Genomic DNA, 18,799 nt, shown 5'->3' with positions numbered 1-18,799 from the left:
GCCTGCTCCACTGAGGAACCTCTCTGTTAGAAAATTCTTCCCAATGTCTAGGCGGAAACTCTTTTGATTTAATTTCAACCCGTCGGTTCTGGTCTGACCTTCTGGGGCAACAGAGAACAACTCAGCACCCTCCTCTATATGACACCCCTTCAAGTACTTGAAGATGGTTCTCATATCACCTCTCAGCCTTCTCCTCTTCAGGCTAAACATACCCAGCTCTTTCAACCTTTCCTCATAGGACTTGGTCTCCAGACCCCTCACCATCTTTGCTGCCCTCCTCTGGACATGTTCCAGCTTGTCTACATCCTTCTTAAATTGCGGTGCCCAAAACTGAACTCAGTACTCTAGGTGAGGTCTAACCAGAGCAGAGTAAAGCAATACCATCACTTCACGTGATATGGACACTATTGGTTTGCCATTGCCTTCTTCTACAGAATCTGCCTTGGTGGTCTCCCTTTCAACTACTGACCCTGCGTAGTTTCCGAAATCTGACGAGATTACGCCAAGCCATCAAGTCATAACTGACCAATGGTGACGCCAGCAAGGGGCTTTCAAGGCAAGTGATTAAGCAGAGGTGGTTTGCCACTGGCTACCACTGCAGAGCCTGCCTTGGTGGTCTCCCTTCCAAGTACCAACTCTGGGTATCTTCCAAGATCTGACGAGATCAGGATACACCATGCCGCCTTCCCTCCCTCCGAGAATATTACAGACCCCTTTCCCCTGATTTTTCAGTGTTACTTTTTCTTCTTCTTCTTTTTAATGAAGCCTTTAGTTCTTAAACAGATAAAAGAAGACGTGCAGGCAGGATTCTACTCAAACTGCTGAGGGAGGTGAGCTTCAAGCTGGCACCCAACTAATTTATTCACCAAAAAAAGAAACCGCTTAATGCACTGTGATTAAAAAACAATAAACCTCTTTAGGAATATCAGTTCTTAAATCTTTGCGCAGCTAAGCCACTTCCTCAAGATCCTCTCTCCAGGGATTAATCCCTGCTCAAATCTCCCCTCTTTCAAGCTATATTTTGGAGCTCCTCCTCCCTCTTTTCAGCACCCTAAAGGTAAAGATCCCCTGTGCAAGCACCGGGTCATTCCTGACCCATGGGGTGACGTCACATCCTGAGGTTTACTAGGCAGACTGTTTTACAGGGTAATTTGCCGGTGCCTTCCCCAGTCATCTTCCCTTTACCCCCAGCAAGCTGGGTACTCGTTTTACCGACCTCGGAAGGATGGAAGGCCGAGTCACCCTTGAGCCGGCTACCCTAGCCCATGACAAACAAGCAGCACTGGGAATATCTTAATAACAATAATTAAGTGCCTTAAAGTCACAACCAATTTATGGCGACCCCCTCAGGGGTCTTCAAGCCAAGACACAATCAGAGGTGGTTTTTGCCTCTGCCTGCCTCTGCATGGCAACCCTGGACATTCCTTGGTAGTCTCCCGTCTAAGTGCTAATCAGGGCAGACCCTGCTTAGCTTCTGAGATTCAACAAGATCAGGCTAGCTTGGGCCATCCAGGACAGTGTTGGCAGTAAGAACCATGCATTTATAGAAGATACAGCTATCGCTGGCTATTGGTGGTAGAAAGTGCTGTCAAGTCACAGCTGACTGATGGCAACCCCACAGGGTTTTCAAGGCAAGAGATGTTTGGAGGTGGATAGACGTTGCCTGTCTCTGCATAGCAACCTTCGATTTCCTTGGTGGTCTCCCATCCAAGTACTCGTCATAACCAACCCTGCTCATCTTCTGAGCTTGGAATGCATTGGTGGTGGAAATTGCAACAATGATGGTGAGGGGTGTGGAGACTAAGTTCTATGAGAAAAGGTTGAAGGAGCTGGGTATGTTTAGCCTGAGAGGTGATATGATAACCATCTTCAAGTACTTGAAGGGCTGTCATAGAGAGGAGGGTAACAAGTTGTTTTCTGTTGCCCCAGAAGGTCGGACAAGAACCAACGGGTTGAAATTAAATCAAAAGAGCTTCCGTCTAGACATTAGAAAGAACTTTCTAACAGTTAGAGCGGTTCCTCAGTGGAACAGGCTTCCTCGGGAGGTGGTCAGCTCTCCTTCCCTGGAGGTTTTTAAGAAGAGGTTAGATGGCCATCTGTCAGCAATGCTGATTCTATGACCTTAAGCAGATGATGAGAGGGAGGGCATCTTGGCCATCTTCTGGCCATGGAGTAGGGGTCACTGGGGGTGTGGGGGGGAAGTAGTTGTGAATTTCCTGCATTGTGCAGGGGGTTGGACTAGATGACCCTAGTGGTCCCTTCCAACTCTATGTTTCTATGATTCTAAGTCACAACTGACTTATGGAGACCCCAGAGGGTTTTCAAGACAAGAGATGTTCAGAGGAGGTTTGCCATTGACTGCCTCCCTGTGGGCTGAGAGAGTTCGGAGAGAACTGCAACTGGCCCAAGGTCACCCAGTAGACTTCGTGTGGAGGTGTGGGGAATTGAACACGGTTCCCCAGATTAGAGTCCGCCGCTCTTAACCACCACGCCACGCTGGCTCTCTGGAATGCATTACATTTCATTAATTTCTGTTTTATTAACAGCAGCAAACAAACAAATATAAAGCTAATCACAGTCCATTTTGCAATGACTTATAATACTCCTGGTCACATTCCCCTAGGCCCCCACCCAACAACAAAATATACCCCCCTCCCCTCATTGTGCCACTCAGATCGGAAACTCCTCGAGCATGCTTACGGCTCTCTAGTCCCCAATTTCAGCAGCCAGGGCGAATACCCTATTGCATCCAGCAAGGATTTGGCCTTTATCACCGGTCAAAAACAATTTTTGTCAATCATCTGGAGACAGATAATGCAAAACGTTAAACAAAGCATTAACTTGATTAGCAAAAAAGGTACTCTAATCATCACTAAATTCCAATTTAAAGAATGCTAGCTGCTTCCACATTTTCACAAACGGCAGCTACGTTTATTTTAAAAATTCGGAGCCGGCCCTTCTGATTGTCTATGGTGGCTCACGGCGGCTGGTTTTCCAGTTAATTTTTCCACTAACGTTCTCCTAGCCAGATAAAGAGCATTAAGCTCCTCTATTAATAGTGAAAGGATCCCAGCCACGTTCGTGTGTTGATACGCCGGTAGGAAGATAATTGATACCTGTTGCAATGTTTGGGCTCAGGGCCTGGCAGTGCTGCCTGCATTTATGGCTTCATCTTACAGAGAGGCAAGAAAAGCCGGTACGAGGAACCTAACCACAGAGGTGAAGATGGAACGCCTGTACGTCAACCCACGGTGTCCTACCGCAAAGGAAGGAGCAGTTCCAAACTCTCAAATACACACTTGCTCATGGTAGGTTGGGTACAGCATTTATTTTTATTTACTCTCCACCTTTCTTCCCAACTGGGACCCAAGGCGGCTTACAACGTTCTCCTCTCTCCCGTTTTATCCTCACAACAACCCTGCAAGGGAGGTTAGGCTGAGAGTGTTTCGCTGAGGTCACCAAGCAAGCTTCCTTGGCTGAGTGGGGATTCAAACTGGGGTCTCCCAGATCCTAGTCTGACACTCTAACCGCTACACCGGACTGGCTCTCACACTGGAAAAAAAGAGTACAAGCCCACGCTTAACCCTGTAGTAAAGTGGAGCTCAAAATCTCAAGCTAACACAGAGATGATTGACCAAGGTGCAGGAAATGGAAACCCCCGGGGGGGGGGGGTGTCACAAAAGTCGTATGGAGATGCTGCTTGGCTCTGCATCCACGGCCACATCTGGAAGCAATGTCCAGCTGATATTTGTCATTTATGCATGGGTACTTTCACTCACGTTTGCCCCCAGTCTTTCACACTTGTTCCTTGGAGTTATGCATGAGTTTCCCCTCCATTAGAGATTACCTCACTGCCAGCCTCACAAATCCCGGGACTTCCTGTTCCTCTGTTAACCCAATTCCTTCACTTCCCCTAAGCTCAGCCCGGGTGAAATCCCCAAGCATAAGGCAAAGTGCGGGGCACACAAGCTTGGTTTCTCTCACAGCCAATTACAAAACAGTGTGTAAAGAGGCAGGGATTCAAATGCTTCCTGGGAGTTCTTTCTGGGCTCCTTCAACCTTTCCTCATAGGACTTGGTCTCCAGACCCCTCACCATCTTGGTTGCCCTCCTCTGGACACGTTCCAGCTTGTCTACATCCTTCTTAAATTGTGGTGCTCAAAACTGAACACAATACTCTGGTGGGAAGGCCCACCCTTCTGTGTGAGCCAGGAAGCTGTGAGCCAGGTTTTGCCTCCTCTTCATGCTGGGACAGGTCAATGAGGATAAAACCCGTCTGGGCTCCAGGCAGCCAGGGTAACAGAGGAGGATAGGGGTGAACCTCAAGCCCCCTCCCCTTTCCACAGCTAAGGCCTTAAAAGGAGCCTGCTGCACAGGGCATTGGAGTGGTTGATAGGGTTGCCAGCTCTGGGTTGGGAAATACCTAGAGATTTCTGGGGCAGAGCCTGAGGAGGGTGGGGTTTGGGGAGGAGAGGGACTTCAATGCCAGAGGGTCCAAATGCCAAAGCGGCCATTTTTGCCAGGTGAACTGATCTCCAGTGTGGTGTAGTGGTTAAGAGTGGTGGTTAAGAGTGGTGGACTCTGATCTGGAGAACCGGGTTTGATTCCCCGCTCCTCCACATGAGCTGTGGAGGCTAATCTGGTGAATTGGATTTGTTTCCCCACTCCTACACACGAAGCCAGCTGGGTGACCTTGGGCAAGTGACATTCTCTTAGCTTCACCTACCTCACAGGGTGTCTGTTGTGGGGAGGGGAAGGGAAGGTGATTGTAAGCCGGTTTGAGTCACCCTTAAGTGGTAGAGAAAGTCGGCATATAAAAACCAACTCTTCTTCTTCTCTATTGGCTGGAGATCAGTTGTATAGCAGGAGATCTCCAGCTATTGACTGGAGGTTGGCAACCCTAGTGGTTGAAGAGAGCTGTACTGCAGAACCTAATCATCCAATACTGCATGGTGCAACATGACAAACTACAGCTCCAAGACAATTGCAGCAAACCAAACACCAGCATAGCCTGGCCAGCAGAAAGCCCCCAGGGTCCCTGCGGTGTCAAATGAAGCCCTGCTCTTCTGAGGGTAACAACATTGGCTGCAGTGGCCGCATCAGCTTTTGAACCTGGAGCCAAGCTTGGGCCGAGACAGGAAGCCACCGACCAGAATGACACACCAACAGACCACAGCAAGCCACATGTTCAAAAAAGAATAGGCTTCCCAGTCATGCTTCAGCAAGCCAAAAGGGCCAGTGTGCCGCTCTGGATTCTTTCCGTAAGCTTTCGCTTTACTCCCACTTTTTCAACCCCACCCAAACACGACAGAGGTGTGCTGCAGGAACAGAACCTGCCACTACTCTGTTAACAGACAAAGCAGCACTCGAATTCAAGGCAAGGAGCGTACCATCATACAGAAGGGCTGTTTTCACTTGGAAAGAAGGCGGTTAAGGGGAGACATGATAGAGGTCCATAAAATTATGCATGGTATGGAGAGAGTGGACAGGGAGAATACAAGAACACAGGATCATCCGCTGAAGCTGGAGGGTGAGAGATTCAAAATGGATAAAAGGAAGCATAGTTAAATGGTGGAACTCCCTGCCCCAGGATGTGGTGATGGCTGCCAACTGGGAAGGCTTCAAGAGGGGAGTGGACGTGTTCATGGAGGAGAAGGGTATTCATGGCTGCTAAAAAAAACGAATACTAGTCATAATGCATACCTATTCTTTCCAGGATCAGAGGAACATGACTAATGTATCAGGTGCGGTGGAGCACAGGCAGGACAATGCTGCTGCAGTTGTCTTGTTTGTGGGCTTCCTAGAGGCAACTGGTTGGGCACTGTGTGAGCAGACTGTGGGACTTGATGGGCCTCGGGCTGATCCAGCATGGCCTTTCTTATAGTCTTAAGGGCCTTCTTCACTTTGCAGTCCCATAACCACCCCGACCTCCAGCACACCGGCCATTACGAGCCACAGGCCACTCCCAAGGATTGCGTGCCCCAGTTATGAATTACAGCCTCTTCCCTTGGGAATCACTAATGTATGCACAAGAAAATACATCAGTTTTTTTAATGTAGCAAGAGAGGACCTAATATAACCTGCGGAACTCCACCAACTGTGCTAACTTAACTTGCTAATACCATGTGCTATCTCCTCAACACCATACAGCTTAAGATAAAAGAGAAAGCAATTATCCCACATCCTTCAAATGCGTCTGAGCATAATATTTGCCGCTCTAAACCAAATCCTAGAGAGAGAAAGCAGGACAGCTACCAGATTTCACACTGAATGGCTGCAGGCTAATCAGCGACAAAACAAGGACAAAACCTCACAAGCAGGCAGGCTGCCGTGTTTGAAATAGAGAAGATTCAAGGGGATGGAAGGAAGAATAGCTTATGCCGAGGATGACCAACCGGGAGTCAACAAAGCGACGTTATTGGCCCCATGGCAACCCACCATGTTTGAGCAGAGATGTGATGAAGTTTGCCTGTGCAGCTCAAAAAGAAGAAGAGTTGGTTTTTATATGCCGACTTTCTCTACCACATAAGGGAGACTCAAACTGGCTTACAATCACTTTCCCTTCCCCTCCCAACAGACACCCTGTGAGGTGGGTGGGGCTGAGAGAGCTCTAAGAGAGCTGTGACTAGCCCAAGGTCACCCAGCTGGCTCCATGTGGAGGAGTGGGGAAACAAATCCAGTTCACCAGATTATCCTCCACCGCTCGTGTGAAGGAGAGGGGAATCAAACCCGGTTCTCCAGATCAGGATCCACCGCTCCAAACCACTGCTCTTAACCACTACACCACGCTGGCGTAAGCCTTCTCAAGAGACATTCCATACTTTAATGTTGCATCTACTTCTTGAATTTAGGCTGGGGCGGCCTCAGAGCCGCACTGGGGGGAAACTCATCACCATAACGAAGCTCTTACACCCATACATAGTAATAGGGAACACAATGGCATGAATTAACCCGATCTTGGTTGCCAGTGACACATCCTTACACTTCAGAATCTTTTCTAGCTCCTTCATGGGTTCCTTAGCGCAATCAAATATCCTCCCAACCGTTTAGTCCCCTGACTAGAGAAGAACAGAGAAGCTGGTCTCATGTGGCTGACGATGCCTCTGGAATGGGGGAGAAGAAGCATTTGGGGTATGGTGATCATTAGAAAATGGAAATTTATCAGTCAATTAAGTGACTGGATTTTTTTAAAAAAAGGCTTCCCAGCTCTGGCCGCTTGGTCTGACCAAAGGTGAGGTGCTTTAATGATGTTCTCAATTACAACAGGGATCTTTTGACTTCGCCAATGAATGACTTCCTTTGAATACAACTTTCACTGTTGCGTAAAGAGCCATCACAAGGATGGAGTCACGGCAAGGTTAATTGCAAAACTGGCAGCCAGGTTAGACCGTCGCAGCAAAATAAAACAAAAGTCCGGTGGCCCCCTTTCGAGATTTGCATCATTTCTTTCTACACGAGCTTCCGCAAGTCCGTTTTCTGTTCCTCAGACAACGTGAAGAGGAAATCATTTGGGGAATTCTTACAAGGAAAACGACAGAAGCGGGGGCGAAGGAGATGAGATGCAGAGCAGTTTGGCATGGATCCTGTCAACCACACTTGGAAGATTTATGATTTATGACACCAAACCTCTCACTGCCTCGACTCCTCCTCCCGCCACCCTGTGATTTCCCCTATAAAAACGTGGAATGCGATTTCCTATTTGTAGCATCTGAGGAGGTGAGCTCTGACTCACAGAAAGCTCACACTGAAATTAACAAACTGTTAAGTCTTTTAAGGTGCCACCAGATTTCTGTTTCATTTCACTGCAATGTGTACTGCAATGTGTACTACTAAGCCATTTCCTAAAGGCCACTTCACACACTGCTGGCAGGAGAGGATCGGTATGAAAAATTTAACAGGCATCAGTTATTATTCTGTAATACGCAAACTGGGGTTTTTTCATTTGGGTAAAATATGGAAATGCACACGGAGTAGACGCAGTCAACTGCAGCTCCCTGAAGCAGATTTCCCATAGTATGAATGCTGCTGCCTCCTATGTTGTGGTTTTCAAACCAAGTTCCAGGGCACTATGGTGTTCCCCATAGGTTTACGAGGGGCTCCAATGTCAGCTCAACAACGGTGGACTGACTAGCTGCCCACACTCACCACATCTTCTCTAGCAATGTGCAAAGAAGGAGGAGAGTTTGTTTTTCTATGCCGATTTTCTCTACCTTTTAAGGAGAATCAAATCAGCTTACAATCGCCTTCTCTTCCCCACACCTTGTGAGGTAGGTGGGGCTGAGAGAGCTCGAAGAGAACTGTGATTTGCCCAAGGTCACCCAGCTGGCTTCATGTGTAGGAGCGGAGCAGCTGACCCTGTTCGCCCGATTAGAGACCGCTCCACTCATGTGGAGGAGTGGGGAATCAAACCTGGTTCTCCAGATTCGAGACCACAGCTCTTAACCACTACACCATGCTGGTGTTGGGTATACTCTCTCAGTTCCCACGGGTCAATGGTGAGCTGAAAGACCTGCCTAATAACCTGCATAAACCAAGCGGATGCTTAAGAACATGCTTCGGAATCGTTTGCAGTGCCCTGAGTTACCATGGCACTCAGAGGTCCTCCAGAGAAAGGGAACATGGGGAGTGTTCTCCTAAAGTTTGAAAAGAATAAACACTCCTGCGCATTGCTGTGTCACAGCATAAGGAGGCCCTCAGGCCGCTTTTGGGAGAGGCCGCAGCTCAGTGGTAGAGCATCTGCTTGGCATGCAGAAGTTACCAGGTTCAATCCCCGGCATCTCCAGTTAAAGAGTCTAGGCAAGTAGGTGATGTGAAAGACCCCTGCCTGAGACCCTGGAGAGCTGCTGCCGGTCTGAGTAGACAATACTGACTGTGATGGACCAAGGGTCTGATTCAGTATAAGGCAGCTTCATGTGTTCATGAGTCAAACCAGCTTACAATCACGTTACCTTCCCCTCCCAACAGACATCCTGTGAGGTAGGTGTGGCTGAGAGAGTGTGACTAGCCCAAGGTCACCCAGCTGGCTTCATATGTAAACTGCAAAGTTTGAAATTCAAAAGCCTTTGTGGGGGGGTCACAATTTCCTCTCCAGCACCAGCACAACACTAGATCAGGGGATTTAGCATGGCAAGCCCTTCCGTTCGCTCTGGAAATGCGTTTATTACTGGACCTCCACATGCCGGCAGGATCGCCTCTCCTGCTGATGTTCTGCTGCCCTAGCTCCATTCTTCTGAGCAAAGCCTTCTGAAGGTGCCGCCCCTGCAGAGCGGTAAAATCTGCAACTGTTCGTTCGTGAAGACCATTTCAGAGGGCAGCTGCGTTGGCCGGCAGCCGAACAGCTAGATTTGGGTCCAGCAGCAACTTAGAGACCGACAAGATCTTTAGGGTATAAGCTGTAAGGGAGCTTTCACTCTCGAAAGCTTACACCGCCAAAATCTTCTTGGTCTCTAAGGTGCTGCCAGACTCGAATCTAGCCGCTTGTTCATGGGCATTCTCTGGGGCGGCCCCCTCGCTGTGGAGCGGTCTGACAGAAGCTAAAACCCCAACCCCCACTGCCATCATTTCGCAAAACGTGAATGACGGAATTCATAAAACCATAGAATCACAGAGTTGGAAGGGACCTCCAGGTCATCTAATCCAACCCATTGCACAATGAAGGAAATAAAAAACATGAGAAAAGCCATGTTGGATCAGACCAAGGCCCATCAAGTCCAACAGTCTGTTCACACAGTGGCCAACCAGGTGCCTCTAGGAAGCCCACAAACAAGATGACTGCAGCAGCATTATCCCACCTGTGCTCCACAGCACCTAATATAATCAGCATGCTCCTCTGATACTAGAGAGAATGGGTATGCATCTTGACTAGTATTCATTTTGACTAGTAGCCACGGATAGCCCTCTCCTCCATGAACATGTCCTCTCCCCTCATAAAGCCTTCCAAGTTGGCAGCCATCACCACATCCTGGGGCAGGGAGTTCCACAATTTAACTTTGCGATGTGTGGTTGTGAACCGCCCTGAGCCCGCCTTTGGTCTGGAAAGGGCAGGATCAAATCAATCAAAATCAAATCAATAAATAAACATTTTAATATTAATATTGCATATTTGTTATCTGCTTTTATGCAGTTTTTAATTCATTTATAGTGTTGTCAGTTGCCACGAGACCCTTTGGGTGAGAGGTAACTAAAAAAAATCTAATAATAATAAGAGTTGGTTTTTATACCCCACTTTTCTGTACCGTAAGGAGTCTCAAAGCAACTTACAATTACCTTGCATTCCTCTCCATACAACAGACACCTTGTGAGGTAGGTGGGGTTGAGAGAGTTCGGAGAGAACTGTGACTAGCCCAAGGTCACCCAGCAGGCTTCATGTGTAGGAAGGGGGAAACAAACCTGGATCTCATCTGCCGCTCTTAACCACTACACCACACTGGCTTTGTTTAATAAATAAAGTGATACAAGTAGCATTAACAAATAGCAGAGGGGTATTTTTTTTCCTTTATCACCAAAGGATGTTCTCCAAAGGATGTTTAGTCTATAAGGAGACCACCTACAGCTTGAGAGAATCTGCTTGTGTGTGTTTCCCCCTTTGTCATATTTTTCTGTGTTGGTGTTTCAAACCATAAACCGCTTTGATAGAGATAGTAGATAAATATAAGATCGACGCATTTATCCACAGCTCAGGGGGCTGGTACATGTGCCACGGGTGGTGGGCAAGGTACGGGGAATTTGGGGTTGGCTACTTCTGCCTGCCCACACTATGCAGCCACCGTCTCCCCAGCTGAATCAATCAGAGGTAGGTCCTGACAAAAGGGACGGAAAAATGTACATGCGGTGAGTGCTACACATTCTTTATGAAACTGCTGGATTTAAAGGGTGAAGCTACTCCTAAACACAGCACTTCAGGTGGGCTGCCCCATTTCTGAATGCTTCTCCCACCTAGAAGGTTCCTTGCAAATCATGGAGGACTTGGGCTAGGTTTTTTTTTTTTTTCACTTGCACGCTATATTTCTAGGTAGGTAGGAGAAGAGTTGGTTTTCATACCATGATTTTCTCTACCGAAAGGAGTCTCAAACCGGCTTACAATCGCCTTCCCTTTGCCTGAGATACTGGAGAGCCATTGCCACTCTGAGTAGACAATACTGACTTTGATGGAGCAAGAATCTGATTCAGTATAAGGCAGCTCCATGTGTATCATATTTGGGGAGGGGCTGTGGTTCAGTGGTAGAGCATCTGCTTGGCATGCAGAAGGTCCCAGGTTCAGTCCCCGAAAGGGACTAGGCAGGTAGGTGATGTGAAAGACCTCCGCCTGAGACCCTGGAGAGCCGCTGCCGGTCTTAGACAATACTGACTTAGATGGACCAAGGGTCTGATTCCGTATCAGGCAGCTTCATGTGTTCATGTGAGAAATGTCCACTTGCAATCCAATCGAATCATGGAAAAGCCAGGCCACCGTGAACCTATGCCCACTGCGCTAAAGAGGGAGCTCGCCTTTATCCCAGAAATAAGCCTCTCTTTTGCATGACCAACACAAGTTTTCGTAGCGTTTGCAGCCGCGCCACGTAACTCTCGAGCTCCGCGTCAGCACTTACACCCAAGAGCTTCTCCTGAGCTGCAATTCTGAGAGGCGTGAGAAATGTCATCAGAGCTGCGGCTAAATTATACGATGCTAAAAATGTATGTTTTTGCAAGCCTCAGCTACAATGGGTATACTTATCAGAAATTCCAGTCTAATTACAGCTCCACCCAGAATGAAAGCAGGTGCTATTTTTGCCGGGGTAAAGCCTCTTTGCATTAATATCTTCAGGCGGTAGCAGCCTAGCGCCTCAGACGGCCAAGAAGGTAAAGCACAAACTTCCTCTGCAATGTACATACAGTCCATTGTTAAATGGAGTCACGGGATCCTGATCTACCATCACGGGAAAGACAGCACCGAAATAAACCCAACTCTTCCATCTGCATAAACGATGCTAACTAAACAGGCTCATTTTGAATTGCATACTCTTTTGCATAATTAATTCCACTTGTCACTGAAGCTCTGCCTATTGAAAACCTTATTTGCCGGTCGCTCCGGCTTCATCGGGGTACAGCCCATAGACTTTCCTTGAAGATACAAGGGCCAGTGACTTGCTTTAATTTTCAAACAAATGTCATGAACGCATGAAGCTGCCTTATACTGAATCAGACGCTCGGTCCATCAATGTCAGTATTGTCTGCTCGGACCAGCAGCAGCTCTCCAGGGTCTCAGGCTGAGGTCTTTCACATCACCTACCTGCTTAGACCCTTTAACAGGAGATGCTGGGGATTGAACCAAGGACCTTCTGCATGCCCAGCAGACGCTCTACCGCCGAGCCACAGCCCCTCCCCTGTCAACTTGAGATGCTTTGAGATCAATCATAGAATCATAGAGTTGGAAGGGACCACCAGGGCCATCAAGTCCAACCCCCTGCACAATGCAGGAAATTCACAACTACCTTCCCCCTCCACACCTCTAGTGACCAGAAGATGGCCAAGTTGCCTTCCCTCTCATCATCTGCCTAAGGTCACAGAATCAGCATTGCTGACGGATGGCCATCTAATCTCTTCTTAAAAACCTCCAGGGAAGGAGAGCCACCACCTCCCAAGGAAGCCTGTTCCACCGAGGAACCACTCTAACTGTTAGAAAATTCTTCCTAATGTCTAGACGGAAACTCTTTTGATTTAATTTCAACCCGTTGGTTCTGGTTCAACCTTCTGGGGCAACAGAAAACAACTCGGCACCCTCCTCTATATGACAGCCCCTCAAGTACTTGAACATGGCTATCATATCCCATCTCAGTCTTCTCCTCTTCAGGCTAAACATACCCAGCTCCTTCAACCTTTCCTCATAGGACTTGGTCTCCGGACCCCTCACCATCTTTGTTGCCCTTCTCTGGACACGTTCCAGCTTGTCTACACCTTTCTTAAATTGTGGTGCCCAAAACTGAACACAGAACTCTAGTTGAGGTCTAACCAGAGCAGAGTAAAGCGATACCATCACTTCGTGTGATCTGGACACTATACTTCTGTTGATGCAGCCCAAGACTGCATTTGCCTTTTTAGTTACAGCATCACACTGCTGACCCATGTTCAGTGTTTGGTCTACTAAGACCCCAAGATCCTTTTCACACACACTACTGCTCAAACAAGCCTCCCCCATCCTATAATTATGCTTTTGATTTTTCCTACCTAAATGCAGAACTTTACATTTTTTGTTGAAGTGCATTTTATTAGTTCTAGACCATTTCTCCAGCCTGTCAAGATCATCCTGCTTATGCCTTCTTACTGAGAAGCAGTAATCCTACGCCTGCTTACTGGGAGGCATGATCCTAGCAAGGCTGACTCCTGGGTGCATAGGAATGTGTTCTTAGAAAGCTGGATTCTACAGCCAACACTACATTCCACAGATCTTCTGCATTTCTGTGACAGCTGGATCGGTCTGGGTATGACAACCCCATGCTTGGCCCAATGAAATGCAAGAGAAAATGAGAATTCTCACAAAGGGACAGACAATAGGCAATAGGATTGTCCTTTCCTGAACAGGAGTAAACCAAGAAATCATTTTCTTACAACTTTGCTCACTTATAAAATATCGGGCTGGTTTGTTTTCCGGGCAATGCATCATTGTCCTGGTTTCAGGCTCAAAAATTCCCCCAAGACAGCAGCGCACGAAACCCTAGTTCTCCTAATCGAAGGACAAACCAAGTATCGACCCAGAGATAATTCTCCCGAGCAAGCACCTTTCCATTGCCCTCCGTGTAAATCTGAAGCCGAGAGTCAATTAAGACAGCAACTTCAGGGCAAAGGGGAGGGGCCATGGCTCAGTTTGTAGAGCATCTGCTTGGCATGCAGAAAGTCCCAGGTTCAATCCCTGGCATCTCCGGTTAAAGGGACTAGGCAAGCAGGTGATGTGAAAGACCTCCACCTGAGACCCTGGAGAGCCGCTGCCCGTCTGAGAAGACAATAATGACCTTGATGGACCAAGGGTCTGATTCAGTATCAGGCAGCTTCATGTGTTCATGTGTGCTCAAGAACGCAACGTGCACAAGGAAGACAAGAGCAGGCCATTCAGCAAATCAGTGGTTCACTTTTCCCACCACGGGAATCCAAGGAACAACGAAGCTGCCGCAAAGGGAAAGCGTCACTTCCTACCATTTAAGAAAACCCTTTCTGAATCATCTGCACAAAGCAAATATTTACAAGGACACACCCTCTTCCACATTCACAGTTTCAGTCTATTTACACATCGAAGAATCACTGGGCAAACTGCTTCGAGTAAGTGCAGATTGGCTAGATCCTGCAACAAAGGAGAAGAAATGAAGAACATAGTGTCGGAAGGGGCCATCCAGGCCATCTAGTCCAACCCCCTGCTCAATGCAGGATCAGCCTAAAGCACCCCTGACAAGTGTTTGTCCAGCCTGTGCTTAAAGACTGGCAGCGAGGGGGAGCTCACCACCTCCCTAGGTAGCCGATTCCACGGTCGGACAACTCTCAGTGTAAAAAAATGTTTCCTAATATCCAGCCAGTACCTTTCCGCCTGCAATTTAAACCCATTATTGCGAGTCCTAACCTCTGCCGCCAACAGGAACAGCTCCCTGCCTTCCTTGAAGTGACAGCCCTTCAAATACTTAAACAGAGCAAACATGTCCCCCCTTATCACAGAGAGGGGCTGGGGAGGGGGGCTGGGGTGTTATCACATAAGGTGTTGGGTCAATGACTGTGTACTGTTTAGAACAGGGGTGTCAAACTCATTTGATATAAATGTCACTTGGTCAGGCTGGGCCATGCCTCACCAGCCCAGATTGGGATGGGGGGGGGGGTTGGCTCGGCTGGCTCACAGGCCAGATAAGAGCTCTCAAGGGGCCGAATCTGGCCCCGGGCCACATGTTGGACACCCCTGGTTTAGAAGCCAGCATGATATAGTGGTTAATCATGGCGGAGTCTAATCTGGAGAACAGGGTTCGATTCCCCACTCCTCCACATGAAGCCTGCTGGGTCGCCTCAAGCCAGTCACAGTTCTCTCTGAACTCTCTCAGCCCATGCAGAGGCACACAACGGCAAACCACCCCTGAACGTCTCTTGAAAAACGACAGGTTCGCCATAAGTCAGCTATGACTTGGATTTCCACCACCAATCCTATGACATGCTTACTCGGGAAAGAAATACAGGTACGTGAGCACGGAGACTGCAGCCCAACTAAGGAGCAAATCACTCAGCTAGCTTTACTTCGGAGAAAGCAGGTGCAGAACTGGGATACACTAGAAAGCAGGTGCAGAACTGGGATACACGAGTCCCAAGGACAGAAGTTTTTGTACAGTACAGGCTGAAAGACTTCTTTGTTTCCCCCACACACACACGCATATACTTCAAATCCACTTTAACATGTTTATTAAAAACAACCACAGGCCAGTTGGTCCAGTAAGCCAAGTTTCAGGGCCTGTTCCAAACTTTTTAACAAAAAAAAGTCATCAGATAAAGAGCCGTTCAGGTCCCTCTCTGGACCGGCCATCGAGCCCATACCAAATTAAGTGGTTTCAGTCCAGTTCCCAGAGGATCGGTAACCACATCAAGGAAGTAACGACGCGATTTGATAGCCAGCTCTTCCGTCAGCGGCCGTGCCAGGAGAGAATGAGAGTTACAGCATGCAGTTTCGTAGAAATTACAGACTGTGCTGTAACAACCCTGCGTCCTTCGCTTCCTCCCCCCAGGATATCAGACTGATCCCTTTCCAACTTTCCCGAAGGAGGAGGAGGAGAAAAAGTACCTAAAACAATCAGACCAGAGTCTTTTGCGGCAGAAGTCCTTTCATTATGCCGGCACTTCACATCGGCACATGAACAAGATGTCGAGGGGCTCAACCACTCCTTCCAGATATCTACCAACCCCATATACACATAGATGCTGGGATGGATCTCCCTAGTTTCCACAAATATCCATGTTCCAGTTAAGCGTAGCACCGTTTACATCCCACGTGACCCTCTAACCCCCACCCCCTTGTTTAGGGCTTGTAATTCTACACACACCAACCTGGAAGTAAGCAAATCCCCCCTCCCCTCTTGAATGCAGCAGGTCTACTTCTGAGTAAGCATGAACAAGCCCAATAAGGTGGAACTTTGGCTGAAGCAGAATAACTCAGTTACTCCTCCGGGAATTACGATCGGGAGCCCGGCAGCAACTTAAAAAGAGTTTGTTCAAGTTTTCGCAGACTAGAGTCCATTTCTTTGGCACCCGGGGAGCAGTCCAAAATGTCATTTTTATTTCCCCCGCTGCAACATCCTAACACCGCTAGGACTGTTATCCCAGAAAGCCCCTCCGGATCCCTTTCTGTGGGCTGCTCGGGGGACCCTCTTCTTCTTTGCATCCCCCCACCCTAACTCACCCAAGTTGGGGTCCCTCTGCAAAACCTCCCCAGAACCTTCAACGCGCACCCCTGTCCTAAAAAGAGACCCAATGTCAGACCCCTTCCAATGACCTCAAGACCACCCTCACGCCCCCTCCTTCAAGAGCCCACAAAGTCCAGAAATTGGGGAGGGGGCTTATGGGCTCCCCCTCCCTATAAGGCACAAACCCAGACCCCTCCATGGACTTCCAGACCACCACCCCATGCCACCTACTTCAAGAGTCAGAATGATTCAAAAAAGTCTAGAAATGGGGGAGGGGGCTTACTGGCTCCCCCTCCCCATAAGGCACAAACCCAGACCCCTGCAATGACCTCCAGACCACCACCCCATGCCCCCTACTTCAAGAGTCCACAAAGTCCAGAAATGGGGGAGGGGGCTTATGGGCTCCCCCTCCCCATAAGGAACAAACCCAGACCCCTCCAATGACCTCCAGACCACCACCCCATGCTTCCTACTTCAAGAGTCAGAATGTTCCACAAAAGTCTAGAAATGGGGGAGGGGGCTTACTGGCTCCCCCTCCCCATAAGGCGCAAACTGCTGCCAGCCTCCCCCTCCCCACATGCCAGAAGCCAACCTACCATGCAAGCAGAAAAGGGGGGGGGACACAACACCTCCCCCTTTGTTCCCATGAGCTACCTCTCTCTCTCCCCCCCCCCATTAAAGGCAGAGGTGGGAGGGTCCAGCAGCAGCATGAACCCATCTGCTCTCTCCCTCGCTTTCTCTGCCCCCCGCAAGAATAGATCCCAATTTCCAAGATGAATACATAAAAGATTAAAAGAAACTCGACCCCCCCCCCAGGTTAGAAGCCCCTCAAGGATTTCTCTCCCCCCCTAAAATAGAAATGGAGTGAGCCAGCGTGCCCTCCCCCCTCCTTTTGGGAATGGAATAGTCCGGCCCGCTCCTTTCTGCCCCCTCCCCCCGAGGGAGGCCTCGGGCCTCATTACGCCCCCCCCCCTCGCGCCTGAGAGTGTTAGACCCCCCCTCCCCGAAGGACCCCCGGCCGGCCCCGGCCTCACCTCGGCGCCTCGGCCTCCCGCTCCTCCCGGGCCCCGGCGGCGCCTCCGCCTCCTCCCCGCGGCGCTTCGCCCAGCGAGGTGCCCGGGACGTTGGCCTCCAACCAGGAAGTGGCCCGGTGTGACACCTACTCCCGGCTGCCATGGCAACGCCCCCCCTCCTCCCCGCCGCCGCGTTCGGGACGGGAGCGGCCGCCTCCTCCGGCACACGCCCACCGCCCGCTGCGAAGCATAGGGCGGTCCCAGGCTGGGCGCCATCTTGAGCCCAGGACGAGGCTACGGGGGCCGAAAGGGGGACCAACGGCGGCCTGGGACGCCCGCGCCGCTTCCATGCTAATCGGACGGGATAGGGAGGTCTCAGCAAGGCCGCCATTTTGGTTCAGGAACGAGGCTGGGCACGCCCCCCCATGGGAATAGCAGCTATTTTTGGGGTCTAGAGGGAAACAGCCGGGTCAGGGATTTTTTCTTCTTCTTCTCTTAGGCGGCTTTGATCTCGGCCTCTTCCAAAAAAAAAAAACACACGTCCCACATGGAGTTGGAAGGCTGCAACTCTATTCTCCCTGTATAAAACATAGGGTTGCCAACCTCCAGGTACTGGGAGAAAAATAGACACCACTGTACAAGTATCTGAAGATCTGGAAATCAGTACAGAAGCGAAAATAATTTAAACAAAGTGCAAAAATTTCTTTATAAGCTACTACATGAATATGAAGACAACACAAGACACAATGTACAAAAATGACCTACAAAAGCCATGTATAAGTGTTCATATGTACAAAAAGAGTAATTTTTCAAATCTTTCAAAGTTGTCTCAAATACGAGTACAAGTTCTTCTTTTTGAAGACAAATGTCATGTAGTAAGATAGAAGCCACCAATTTATGGAGGAAACCATGCAGAATAATTACACAATTAATCTGCTCTGGAGGAGGCAGCCCCCCCCTCCCCGAAACAGCAGGTTCGCAGTCTGGCAGTGCTGTTAGATTGGGAGGGGGGATGCAGATAGAAACATAGGTACACATCGGGTTGCCAACCTCCAGGTACTAGCTGGAGATCTCCTGCTATTACAACTGATCTCCAGCCGATAGAGATCAGTTCACCTGGAGAAAACGGCTGCTTTGGCAATTGGGCTCTATGGCATTGAAGTCCCTCCCCAAGCCCCGCCCTCCTCAGGCTCCACCACAAAACCTCCCGCCAGATTTGGCTAGCGTACCAACAGTGGCCCTTCCTTGGAAAGCGAGATTAGCCAGGACCGTACACAATCTGATCACATACAGGTTAGAGCGCTGCACCGTGCTCTTCATGGGGCTGCCTTTGAAGACTGTTTGGAAGCTTTGGTTAGTGCCGAAAACAGCAGCCACGTTACCGACAGGC

The 18,799-nt window shown here is 49.1% G+C and overlaps 1 protein-coding gene across 1 annotated transcript in view; it reads right to left on the bottom strand.

The window, feature by feature from the left end:
- USP6NL (USP6 N-terminal like) overlaps positions 1-17,447 on the bottom strand; it is a 170,342-nt gene extending 152,895 nt beyond the window's left edge. The window contains exon 1 of the mRNA XM_056845928.1: positions 17,431-17,447. The gene's annotated coding sequence lies outside the window, so the exon portion shown is untranslated. The remainder of the gene's footprint in view (positions 1-17,430) is intronic.
- Between the last annotated feature and the right edge of the window lie 1,352 nt (positions 17,448-18,799).

The sequence above is a fragment of the Euleptes europaea genome, chromosome 3, assembly GCF_029931775.1.
Source record: "Euleptes europaea isolate rEulEur1 chromosome 3, rEulEur1.hap1, whole genome shotgun sequence".
Classification (NCBI taxonomy): domain Eukaryota; kingdom Metazoa; phylum Chordata; class Lepidosauria; order Squamata; family Sphaerodactylidae; genus Euleptes; species Euleptes europaea.
This window is presented reverse-complemented; position numbering and strand designations above follow the sequence as displayed.